At 42.0% G+C, this 13,065-nt stretch overlaps 1 long non-coding RNA gene and 1 pseudogene across 1 annotated transcript in view; both read left to right on the top strand.

Moving 5' to 3' along the window:
* Nucleotides 1-5,661, top strand: part of LOC122451063 — a 79,734-nt gene extending 74,073 nt beyond the window's left edge. The window contains exon 3 of the long non-coding RNA XR_006272297.1: nucleotides 5,311-5,661. This is a non-coding gene — a long non-coding RNA (uncharacterized LOC122451063). The remainder of the gene's footprint in view (nucleotides 1-5,310) is intronic.
* Nucleotides 5,662-9,298: 3,637 nt separating this feature from the next.
* Nucleotides 9,299-9,749, top strand: LOC122451062 (annotated as a pseudogene).
* The last annotated feature ends 3,316 nt before the right edge of the window (nucleotides 9,750-13,065 follow it).

Here is a 13,065-nt window from a genome sequence, read left to right as displayed (position 1 = left end):
AGTGTATTAAATAGAGCTCCCTGTGCTACACAGTATGTTCTCATTAGTTACTTATTTTCTACATAGCATCAGTAGCGTATGTGTGTCAATCCTAGTCTCCCAATTCCTCCCATCCAACCCCTTCCTCCTTGGTATCTATATATTTGTTCTCTACGTCTGTGTCTTTTTCTGCTTTGCAAATATATGTCATTAAATTCTGTGATGATTACCTGGCTTGGGCTTTTGTGATCAGTAATTTGTTCTCTGTAATAATTAAAACAACATCAGTATTTCTGTGACTTTGTTTTGAGCCTTCATTTTCTCACTGGGAGACACAGTGTATGGAGGGGGACCAGGCTCATCCTCCTGGAGGCCCCCTGGGTGATGGGCTCATGGTTGCCCAGGCAGCCAACAGGGAACTGGAACAGCAGCTGAAGAGCTGACTCAGCTGTCTTCTGGTATCCTGAGTACAGGGCTCTGCCTGCCGTCTCTGCTCCAGGCCTAAATGAATTTAGGCTTTGAAGTTAACCAAATGTGGGTTGAAATCTCAATTTAACAATTCAGCTGAAGTGGACAATTTCCTGGAGAAAAATAATTATTAAATTTAATGCAAAAAGTAATAAAATGTGTATGGACCACTATTTTAGCCTATTCTGTACACTTTCCTGTCATTAAATATATTTTAAAATGCTAATAATGATGAACAAATACAGACTCTTCAACCCATTCCTTTAGGGAAGAAACTAGTCACTCTCATCCATAGTTCATACCACTACATAAATTGATGCAATCTTGTGAAAGGGTAATTTGACAGTATCATCAAAATTTTAACTGTGCTAATTTGATCAAGCAATCCTTTTTTTTTTTTTTCTTAAAGCCACCATCATTTAATCTCACAATTTTATGGACCATGAATTCAGACAGGGCTTGCCTAGGCAAATCATTTGTTCCACATCAACTGTGGTCATTTGCTAGTATTTAGATGGTAGAGGGGCTTATTAGGATGGTTTGAGATAACTTCACTGAGTAGGAAAGGCTTGGCTCCACCAGCGTCATCAACCAGGAGGTCTATACAGGGTCTCTTTGGCATGTGGATAGATCTTAGATTAGTTGGACTTTTATTTGATGGATTGTTTACATGACCTGGCTGCTCAAAATATGGTCCATAGACCAGGCATCACCTGAAAGCTTCTTACAAATGCAGAATCTGACCAGAATTTCCATTTTTAATAAACTGTAGGAAGTATTGCATACTAGTAAGTGTACAGATATCTCTATAAAGATATTGCCTGAGCACTGTCTTTAACAGAAAAATGATGAAACAGAAATCTCCATAAACAGAAAAACAGTTAAATGTTAGAACATCCATAACCATGGAATATCACAGAGCCATTATAAATGAGATAAATCTATGCATACTGGTCTGGAAAGATATCTTCAGTTCAGTTCAGTTCAGTTCAGTTGCTCAGTTGTGTCCGACTCTTTGTGACCCCATGAATTGCAGCATGCCAGGCCTCCCTGTCCATCACCAACTCCCAGAGTTTACCTAAACCCATGTCCATCAAGTCAGTGATGCCATCCAGCCATCTCATCCTCTGTCATCCCCTTCTCCTCCTGCCCCCAATCCCTCCCAGCATCAGGGTCTTTTCAAATGAGTCAGCTCTTTGCATGAGGTGGTCAAAGTATTGGAGTTTCAGCTTCAACATCAGTCCTTCCAATGAACACCCAGGACTGATCTCCTTTAGGATGGACTGGTTGGATCTCCTTGCAGTCCAAGGGACTCTCAAGAGTCTTCTCCAACACCACAGTTCAAAAGCATCAATTCTTCAGCACTCAGCTTTCTTTATAGTCCAATCTCACATCCATACTTGACTACTGGAAAAACCATAGCCTTGACTAGATGAAACTTTGTTGCAAAGTAATGTCTTTGGAAAGATATCTATGATATACTACTTGGTTAAGCCCCCTCCCCTAAAAGATTCAAACAAATGGCAGGATAATATATCTATGTATCAGTACTCCATTTTTCTTAAGAAAAAAATTCAGGAATATCTCTACCATCCAACCATCCAAAAGTTCAGAAGGATGGACATCAAATGGACAATATTTACCTTTGGGGTTAGTGGAGAGATTTTTGCATTTTTATATGTTGTATTTTGATGCACAAAAAAGTGAGAGTATAAAAATTGTTTATTTTGTTTTGCTTTCTGTATATTTAAATGAAAAAAAAAAAAAAAAAGCCTTAAAATAAAAGCAAATCACTGTATTCTGGGAACATCTGTGCTGAACAATCAGGCTTAAAGGTCATGAAGATAAGGTTTCCTGGTCTCAGAAGGCCCGTCAGCACAAATTGGCTCACCCTTGCAATTTCCTCAATCGCCTCCGCCAAGTCTGTCACCTTGCTTTCCCATCTTTTGTTGTGAGAAGTCATTTCATTGCTCCTCTTTAACTTTAGGTCGAATTATATTCCTTGAAGTGCTCAAGGAGTTGAATTTCGAAGTGAATCAGTTCAAGTGTTCCATTTTCCAGGGGGGTTCACAAGCTCAGATGACACGTGCTTCCGTGTAGAAAGGGTTGTGAAACTTCCTGGGTGAGACTGCTCTACTGCTTGGTGCCTGTCCTCTTCTCTTAAGAACAGGGGCAGGTGGTTTAGACTAGGGAGGATTTCTATTTTCAGCCAGAGAAAAAACACTTAGCTTCACCACTACAAGGTATCTTTAAACACAGAAGGCGGATTTTGATGAAAAACTGAAATGCCTGAGGTTTAGGAATGTTCTGGGTGCTTTTCCAGAGACCAAAGTCCAATAAAAAAATGAGATCCAGTCCTCGGTGCAGGTCTGCCCTCTATGGGCTAGAGTCTCAATTTATTAAGGTCACTAAGTCAGCCTTGAGAATTTTCCACAGCTTGTTGTGATCCACACAGTCAAAGGTTTTAGTCAATGAAGCAGAAGTAGATGTTTTTCTGGAACTCTCTTGCTTTTTCTATGATCCAACAGATGTTGGCAATTTGATCTCTGGTTCCTCTGCCTTTTCTAAATCCAGCTTGTACTGGTTCAATTTCTGGTTTCCCAAAATTGGGAAGGAGTTTGTCAAGGCTCTATGTTGTCTCCATGTTTATTTAGCTTATATGCAGAGTACATCATGTGAACTGTCGGGCTGGATGAAGCACAAGCTGGAGTCAAGTTTGCTGGGAGAATTATCAATAACCTCAGACATGCAGATGATACCACACTAATGGCAGAAAGTAAAGAGGAACTAAAGAGATTCTTGCTGAAAGTGAAAGAGGAGAGTGAAAAGCTGGCTTAAAACTCAACATTCAAAAAACAAAGATCATGGCATCCGGTCCCATCACTTCAAGGCAAATAAATGGGGAAACAATGGGAACAGTGACAGACTTTATTTTCTCTCCAAAAGCACTGTGGATGGTGATTACAGCTATGAAATTAAAAGATGTTTGTTCTTTGGAAGAAAAGCTATGACAAACCTAGATAGCATATTAAAAAGCAGAGACATCACTTTGCAGACAAAGGTGCATTATAGTCAAAGCTATGGTTTTTCCAGTAGTCATGTACGGATGTGAGAGTTGGATCATAAAGAAGGCCGAGTGCTGAAGAATTGACACTTTCAAACTATGGTGCTGGAGAAGACTCTTGAGAGTCCCTTGGACAGTGAGGAGATCAAACCAGTCAGTCCTAAAGGAAGTCAATCCTGAATATTCACTGGAAGGACTGATGCTGAAGCTGAAGGTGCAATACTTTGGCCACCTGATGTGAAGACCTGACTCATTGTAAGAGACCCTGATGCTGGGAAAGATTGAAGGCAGGAGAAGAGGACGACAGAGGATGAGATGGTTGGATGGCATCACTGACTCAATGGACATGAGTTTGAGCAAACTCTGGGAGCTGGTGATGGGCAGGGAAGCCTGGTGTGCTGCAGTCCATGGGGTCACAAAGAGTCGGACATGACTTAGTGACCGAACAACAACGTGAGCCCTACTCAGAAGATGTTGTTGTTTAGTTGCTAAGTCATGTCTGACTCCTTTGCAACCCCATGGACTGTAGCCCGCCAGGATCCTCTGTCCATGTGATTTCCCAGGCAAGAATACTGGACTGGGTTGCTATTTACTTTTCCAGGGGACCTTCCCCACCCAGGGATGGAACCTGTGTCCCCTGCATTGGCAGGCGGATTCTTTACTACTGAGCCACCAGGGAAGCCCTACTCAGAAGACGGGTCTTTTAAAATCCCCAAGTTCCTGGATTAAAATTTGCTCCTTTCTTGTCCACTGTGACGAGCTGCAGCCATGTGAAGGCTTCTTCAGGACTTCTTTCCTTTGCTGGTTCAGGTCTTGGGGATGGCTGGTGCTGGGCTCAGATTGTGAGCTGATGACTGGACAGCTGATCTGAAGTTGCAGCAGGAATTTTAGACCATGAAAGGGGAAGTTTAAGAGTGTTTTCCTTTCTCCCTGCCGGGGAGCAGGGCATGTTTCTAGCACAAGTACTGACACATGAGTTAGCAGTTTCCATTTTCGTCATGTTAGAATCAATGATGAGCAAACGGAGGGGTGTCCAGCGGTGAAGTTCACGCAGTGGGGAAATCATCGCCTTGCACCAGCTCTGCCTATAGATGTCCACACTTGGATGTTTGGTATTGGCCAGAGTTAAAGACACTTAATATAAAAGACGCAGTATCAATGATTCCTTAGGAAGTGACCCATGTGTTACCAACTCGACTCCTGACTGAAAATTGGCACCTCTCTTACCACAAACCTGGCACAGTGCAGGAAGGCCTTTGATGCTCCCTTTAATAGGTTGCTTCGGGTCTCCTGCTAGAAGGCAAGCTTGGGGGTACTAAGACATGTTTAAGGCAAAATGGAGAACGCTGAAGGGGGAGTTATCTTTAAGGTACACATTCACATTTACTAAGCACTTACTAAGTGCCAGGCACCACATTAAATGTTTTACATGGATCATCTTATTCCCCCCCTCCCAGCAATTCTGCGATGTCAGCATTCATATCATCTCTGCTGGACAAGCTGGGGAGAAGGGACTCAGGGTGGATAAGTGACCTGCAGATGACCACGTCCCCGGTGAGCTCAGAGCCAGGATTCCAGGCCAGGCCAGGTCTGCGCGCCTCACCTCGCCCACCCTAGCCACTCGGTTATGGCACTGAAGGCTGATGAACAGGGCCAAGGCAAGGAGGGGCACGGAGCCCCTTTGCTGAGGACACGGTGCTGAGCCACATGCGTCCCTGCGTCGTCTATGCCTTACAGCTGGGGCCATACAAAATTTTTCCTTCTCATTTCTTGGGTTTATTATTGGTTTATTATTTCAGAATAAACGTGCTGGCGATTGAATGTCTAAACGTCTGCCATAGAAGCTGAGTGGAAAGAAGCCCAAGTGGTCTTCAGGGCATAGCCTGCTGTGGGATGAAACCAAGAGAAGGGACTGGGAAGTTTCCAGATGCTGAGGCTGAAGACACCTACAAGAGGATATGCCTCCGTCCACTGGGAAAAAATCTTGTTTAAACCTCTACCCCTTAGAAAAATGTAAAAATAAAACACGATATTCTTTGAGAGCAAATCTTTCATAACTTCCCCTACACATCTTGTGGATGCCAATTTAAAAAGAAAAATCTCGAATGTATGTATGAATTAAAAAAAATTTGTAAAGTGTATCTTTTTAAAAAATTATTTTAATTGAAGGATAATTACAATATTGTGATGGTTCTTGCCATACATCAACATGAACTGACCACAGGTATACATGTGTCTCCCCCTCCCACCTTCCTCCCCACTCCATCCCTCTGGGTTGTCCCAGAGCACTGGCTTTGGGTGTCCTACTTCATGCGCAGAGCTTGTGCCAGTCATCTGTATTACACATGGTAGTGTACATGTTTCAAAGCTATTCTCTCAAATTACCCCACCCTCACCTTCTCCCACTGAGTCCAAAAGTCTGTTCTTTACATCTGTGTCTCCTTTGCTTCCCTGCGTGTAGGATCGTCAGTACCGTCTTTCCAGATTCCATATATGCGCATTAATATACAGTATTTGTCTTTCTCTTTTTGACTTACTTCACTCTGTATAAAAGGCTCCAGCTTCATCCACCTCATTAGAACTGACTCAAATGCATTTCTTTTTATAGCTGAGTAATATTTCATTGGGCTCCAAAATCACTGCAGATGGTGACTGCAGCCATGAAATTAAAAGACGCTTAACTCTTTGGGAGGAAAGTTATGACCAACACAGACAGCATATTTAAAAGCAGAGATATTACTTTGACAAAAAAGGTCCGTCTAGTCAAGGCTATGATTTTTCCAGTAGTCATGTATGGATGTGAGAGTTGGACTGTGAAGAAAGCTGAGTGCCAAAAATTGATGCTTTTGAACTGTGGTGTTGGAGAAGACTCTTGAGTCTCCCTTGGATTGCAAGGAGATCCAACCAGTCCATCCTAAAGGAGATCAGTCCTGGGTGTTCATTGGAAGGACTGATGTTGAAGCTGAAACTCCAATACTTTGGCCACCTCGTGCGAAGAGTTCACTCATTGGAAAAGACCCTGATGCTGGGAGGGATTGGGGGCAGGAGGAGAAGGGGACGACAGAGGATGAGATGGTTGGATGGCATCACTGACTCGATGGACATGGGTTTGGGTGGACTCCGGGAGTTGGTGATGGGCAGGGAGGCCTGGAGTGCTGCGATTCATGGGGTCGCAGAGTCGGACATGACTGAGTGACTGAACTGAACTGGAATATTTCATTGTGTACATGTACATCAACTTCCTTTTCCATTCATCTACCAATGGACATGTTGGTTGTGTCCATGTCCTAGCTATTGTAAATAGTGCTGAGATGAACACTGGGGTGCATGTGTCTACTTCAATTCTAGTTTCCTCGGGGTGTATACCCAGCAGTGGAATTGCTGGGTTGTATGGCAGTTCTATTCCCAGTTTTTTAAGAATCTCCACACTGTTCTCCATAGTGGCTGTTCTATGTATGAATCTTGAATGTATGTAAAGCTTCTCTATTGACTTAAAATTGTCTTTCACGTACTTTCTAGAGTCCTGTTTTCTACCTAATATTATTAGTGAGGGCTGCTCTTTGCAATGGAAGATGGTGCCAGTGACTCACTTTCTGGGGGGCTACATCTCTGAGATGCTTCTTCTAGGGGGGAAGGATTTGCATGGTCCAAATTTGGAGGTTGCTGTTCTTTTCTGTGTAAGGCGAATGAGTCACTATGAGTCTCAAGCCTCAGACTCAGCATTGACCCCATGCTGTTTCTAGGTACTAATGGAAACACTGATGACAGTACACTCTGAACCCTAAATGAAAAGTACTTTAAAACGCTTACATCATGAAGAGATTCATGAAAATTTAATCCTGGGACATTAAAAATCACTTAACATAACCTTATATAAAAATATTGGCAGTGAGAGCTTTTAGCAAATAATTTTTTTTTAAAAAACAGGTGATGATACTAAAGACCAAAGAGGAATGTGACATGCCGAAGGTCATTATCACTGCTAGTAGATTATCAACTCAGGCCACACACTGAAATAACTGGGAGTTTTTTGTTTTAAATACTGATGCTTGGGCCTTAACTTCAAGACAAATAAATCAGTTTCTGGGCCTAGGGCCAGGCTCTGACACTTTTTAAAGCTCACCAGGCAACTCAACTAAAGCCAAAGTTGAGAACCACTGAAGCAGAGAAGAATCTGGGCCCTAATATCCTCCCAGGGTTATCAAATTCAGGGCAGGCTCTCACTCCTCACCCCTGAGCCCTTGGAAGACTTGAATAATGGAATCCAGAACTCTTTCTCACTGCATCTAACCTGGCCTCCTCCTCATTAGGATCTACCACCTGTCCTTCAGCACTGGGAGATAGCCTGAAGCCTAGTATCCCTGGGCACTGTATTTTGCTTCCTCTAAACAAAATCACGGAAATGTCTTCAAGTATCATTCTGGTAAACCTGGGATTGTATATTCTTACAGTCTAGTGTATTATCAGTTAGTCTCCCACGGCTCTGCTGGGGAATACCAGGGTGAAAGCCCTGGGTTACACAACTGAGGTTGCAGTTTATCCTGCAGAAAGCAACTTCTCCTTTCCCTTACACACAGATGCAGAGTTGAGTGGACCAAGGTTTGGATCCTACTCTGCTATTTATTTATTTATTTTTTTAAAATTTTTTTACTCTGCTATTTAAAACCCAAGTGATTTGGGGCCAGTTCTTTGTGCCTCGGTTTCCTCATCTGTAAATAAGAATAATGATAAAGCTATCTCTAGAGTCCAGCCTTCTTGCCTCTCCTCTGGTATTGATCTCTTAGCAAAACTGAAGCCTAGGCCAGCAGTCTTTTCCAGTCTCTTTATCTGTTTGAATCTCAATCCTCTCAGGCCCCTGACAACAACTTGTTTGGACGAACAAATCCTTGAGAAGAAAGGCCTCGCTCACTAATATTCAGAGTTCCTCTAAAGGGTCTTCTGAAGACAATGACTACATTACAAAACCTCTTTTCATGGGTACTTTGTTTTCTTCTAACCAGACATGAACTCTGTAGTCTCCTAACAGTTTGGGCTTTATCAGAATCAGTTCTATTCAAACCTGACAGTAAAGGGTGTAGACTGCTGACTGGATGCAAGAATAGCAGTCCAGCAGCCTGGGTCATCACCCAGAGCCCCAAGCCTATGTCATGCACAGAAACCATCTTGCTTCTAGTTGGAACCAGAGTCGGTTAGATCTGTGAGGCCAGCCAACCCCCAGAGCTCTCTCCCTATCGTTTTTTTGGATGGAATATAAGTTCCTTCCAGGCTCTCATCTCAACACTACTCAACATCTCTAGCCATTCCCTGCTCCCCTTGCCCCCGCTACTCTTGCCTCTTGGCCAGCTCCATTTCCCATGCCTTCTGGAACGTTCTTTTTGTGGTGAAATCCACGTGCCCTCCTACCGTCTTAACAAACATGGCTTTCTTGGGATGCCTCCCCGAGGTCCTTTCATTCTAAAAGTTTGAGATGCCATTCTTTTCTGCCTGAGTTCAGATGAGGACGTGCAGTCTTCCTGGAGGGACAGGAAAGAGGAATTGTGAACAAAAGCACCACATACAAAGTGTGTGCCATCTGGAAAGAGCATTCGTCATTTCTCCCTCAACTGCTTCTTCCAGTTAGTTCCATTTCTGTCCCATGGAACTACATGGGGCAGGTTCTGAATTCAATCCTACCTCCTCGGTGCAGCCTCAGCTCTTACTACCATTCTCCCACACTTACAGTATAAGTCAAGCCAAGGAAATTTACTTCTAGTTCTTTAAAGGCAACTTAAGAATCATCTACAAGAAGGAAGAGTCTCGCTTTCTGCCTCCGCTGCTGCCATGGTGCCTGTGAAAAAGCTTGTGGCGAAGCGGGGCAAAAAAAAGAAGCAAGTCCTAAAATTCACTCTGGACTGTACCCACCCTGTAGAAGATGGAATCATGGATGCCGCCAATTTTGAGCAGTTTCTTCAGGAGAGGATCAAGGTGAATGGAAAAGCTGGCAACCTGGGTGGCGGTGTCGTAACAATCTAAAGAAGCAAGAGCAAGATTACTGTAACTTCCGAGGTGCCCTTTTCCAAAAGGTATTTGAAATATCTTACCAAAAAATATTTGAAGAAGAATAATCTACGAGATTGGTTACGTGTAGTCGCTAACAGCAAAGAAAGTTACGAATTGCGTTACTTCCAGATTAATCAAGATGAAGAAGAGGAGGAAGATGAGGATTAAAACTCAAATGGGAATATTTGTATGAGTTCTTAAATAAAATTTATCAACCAAAAAAAAAAAAAAAAAAAAGAAGGACGAGCCTCCTTCTCTCCCATTTGGATTTCAACGCCTGTGCTCTGTAAGAACCCTGACTACTTTTCTCTGAGAGCACTCAAGGTCTCAGCAGTTGGTGGTTCACTTCTTTCCACCACTGACTGAAAGCTCCAAGAGGATTCAGATCATGTGTTTTTGAAACCCACCTCCCTGATCCCAGAATGTGGGCTCTTCTCAACACAAACCGCATCTCCCAATGCATGGCTAGCACAGCACTGTGTTCTGAGAGGAACAGTATTCAAGTATCTCAAGTTGGAAGGAAACTCATGTCATTCAATGCAACTCTCATTTTAAATTTGAAGCCCAAGACACAGTGGCTTACCCATGGTGCTCCAGGAAGTCAGTGGAACAACGGTCCAGACAGTTTTCCCTGAACTAACAGGAGATCATTCAAAACCATAAAGAGCCTGAGATCTAATCTCCAAGATGGATATATAACAGGCACAAAAATAATTAAAATACAAGGCATTACATGGGAAATGAAAGTTTGAGAGCAGGTGGGACGGGGAGAAATCACACCTTTAGCCTGGGGTGAGGTGCGGGGAGGGAGGCGATCGAGAATGTGCAACAGCTCTCAATCTTTTTGGTCTCAGGACCCTTTTCCCGCTTTAAAAATTATTGCAAACTCCGAAGAGCTTGTTCTATTTGTGGTTATATCTATTGATATTTATCATATTAGAAGTTAAAACTGAGAACATGAAAAACTAAAACTGTTTAGTTAACTGAAATCCATTACAAATCACTTGTTCAAATCACTACTAGTTTCATCAGGAAAGTCTCATGCTCAGAATGGTAGATCCAAGTTTTCCAAAATTCTAATTTTTGCTTGAAGACTTACATTTTATCATTGGCAACAAATACTACCAGTTATTTTCCTGGAGGTGACTCACTTTGTTAATTTTTGAGAAAATATATGCTAAGTAAGTCTGAATACCCGTAGTTTGTCAGTTGTTCTTTCAAGCAAAAATGGATTCCATGAAAAAAGTGGTTTGTTCAGCTCACAACTTAACTGCACAAGTGCTTTTTGTGCACCCTCTTCCCACTTCAGTTCAGTTGCTCAGTCGTGTCTGACTCCCTGTGACATCATGGACTGCACCATGCCAGACTTCCCTGTCCATCACCAAATCCCAGAGTTTGCTCAAACTCATGTTCATCAAGTTGGTGATGCCATCCAACCATCTTACCCTCTGTCGTCTCTTCTCCTCCTGCCTTCAGGGTCTTTTCTAATAAGTCAGTTCTTCCCATCAGGTGGCCAAAGTATTGGAGCTTCAGCTTCAGCATCAGTCCTTCCAATGAATATTCAGGGTTAATTTCCTTTAGGACTGACTGGTTTGACTCCTTGCAGTCCAAGGGACTCTCAAGAGTCTTCCCCAACACCACAGTTCAAAAGCATAAATTCTTTGGTGCTCAGCTTTATGGTCCAACTCTCACATCCATACATGACTACTGGAAAAACCACAGCCTTGACTAGACAGACCTTTGTTGGCAAAGTAATGTCTCTGCTTTTTAATATGCTGTCCAGGCTGGTCATAACTTTTCTTCCAAGGAACAAGTGCCTTTTTTAAATTTCATGGCTGCAGTCACCATCTGAGTGATTTTGGAGCCCAAGAAAAGAAAGTCTGTCACTGTTTCCTCATCTATTTGCCATGAAGTGATGGGACAGAATGCCATGATCTTGGTTTTTTGAATGTTGAGTTTTAAGCCAGTTTTTTCACTCTCCTCTCTTACTTTCATCAAGAGGCTCTTTAGTTCTTCTTCGCTTTCTGCCATAAGGGCGGTGTCGTCTGCATATCTGAAGTTATTGATATTTCTCCTGGCAGTCTTGATTCTAGCTTGTGCTTCTGGTTGGAAGAGGAGGGAAGCAGGGGCAGAAGAAGCCAAAAAGATTCTGTGAAAGGCCTGGGAGGCCTTCATGATGCTCAAATAGGTTTAAAGTAGACAGGAACAGAAGGCTAGAGTGAGTGGGTGCTTTTGAAAGTTATTTCAACTTACATGAACATAAAGCTAGACATGTTTATATTTACTAGCAATAAGATAAAATGACAGCAGAGTAGGTTTTCACAGATTGAAAGTTAGGGTTTTCACAGATTGAATGTCAGGGAATGAATAGACATGTGATCAAATGCTTTACTGTAAGAAACACGTGGTACCAATTAATTTAGATAGAAGAATAGCGAGAGCACTTATTAAGCACTTATTCTGAACTGAACGCCATACTATCATATCATTTTCAGATACTATATAATTTAATCTTCACAACAAGCTTACAAAAGAGATATCACCATTCATAAAGATGAGGCAAATAAAGCCCCAAGGTTAAGTAGCTTTCCAAGGGACATGACTTCCACTCTGATTTTGTAACACTTCATATTGTTACCCATCTTGGGGAAAGTCTGAAAACAAATTTAATTACCAACCATATTCTATATATTCCATGCCACATTTTAAAATGGGATGCATTTGGTGTTACAAACCCAAATAAATGTGATACAATGTAAAATCTCAAAAGAGATTGTGTATTTTAAATTTTTTCGTTCCTTTCAGAATTACACCTTAAGCAATAGATAAAGCTAGTATGGTGGCTGATAGAGATTTTGTTAAAAACCTAACATTTGAAAAAAAAAAATCAGCATTTGAGTTACTATTAAGCTTCATTACAATACTTATTAGATTTAAGACCCCTCCCTCCCACATTTAAAAATATGAGGTGAGTAAGAAAAGGAGGGAAAATCATTAAAAATCTTTGGCCCAAGAAAAGGAGGGTGTTAAGTGTACGGATATCATCACACCAAACACCTTATCAACATGGCTCCTTCCTGCACTCGGACCTGTTCCTTTATCTACCACACTCTCTTACATGTGCACGTACACACACATGCTTACACAGGCACTGGAACTTATGGCATGCTTCTCTTCCTCAATGCAAATAAACACATTCTCTGTTAGACTGGATGGCTCAAAACTTTTTGTTGACATTTTAAAGGAAATTATCAAAAGTATATCACATTAATCTCCATATGAATATTTTATTATAAAACAAAAAAAATACACCTAAATACAGAGTAAAGCTACTTATTATTTATTTACTTCTGGGCAAGATAAAGGTCAAATAAAGTAGTGTAAGGTTGTCGCTGAGCCATGAACGATGCTGGGATTCTTGGCCTCCCAGAGGAGAGGAATTCAATCCGGGGCCAGTGACGAGGCTTGATCGCTCAGAGGTTTTGTGTAATAAAGTTTTACTAAAGTATAAAAGA

Source organism: Cervus canadensis, chromosome 12, assembly GCF_019320065.1.
Source record: "Cervus canadensis isolate Bull #8, Minnesota chromosome 12, ASM1932006v1, whole genome shotgun sequence".
Classification (NCBI taxonomy): domain Eukaryota; kingdom Metazoa; phylum Chordata; class Mammalia; order Artiodactyla; family Cervidae; genus Cervus; species Cervus canadensis.
Note: the sequence above shows the minus strand (reverse complement) of the source record. Positions and strands in the feature narration are given on the sequence as shown.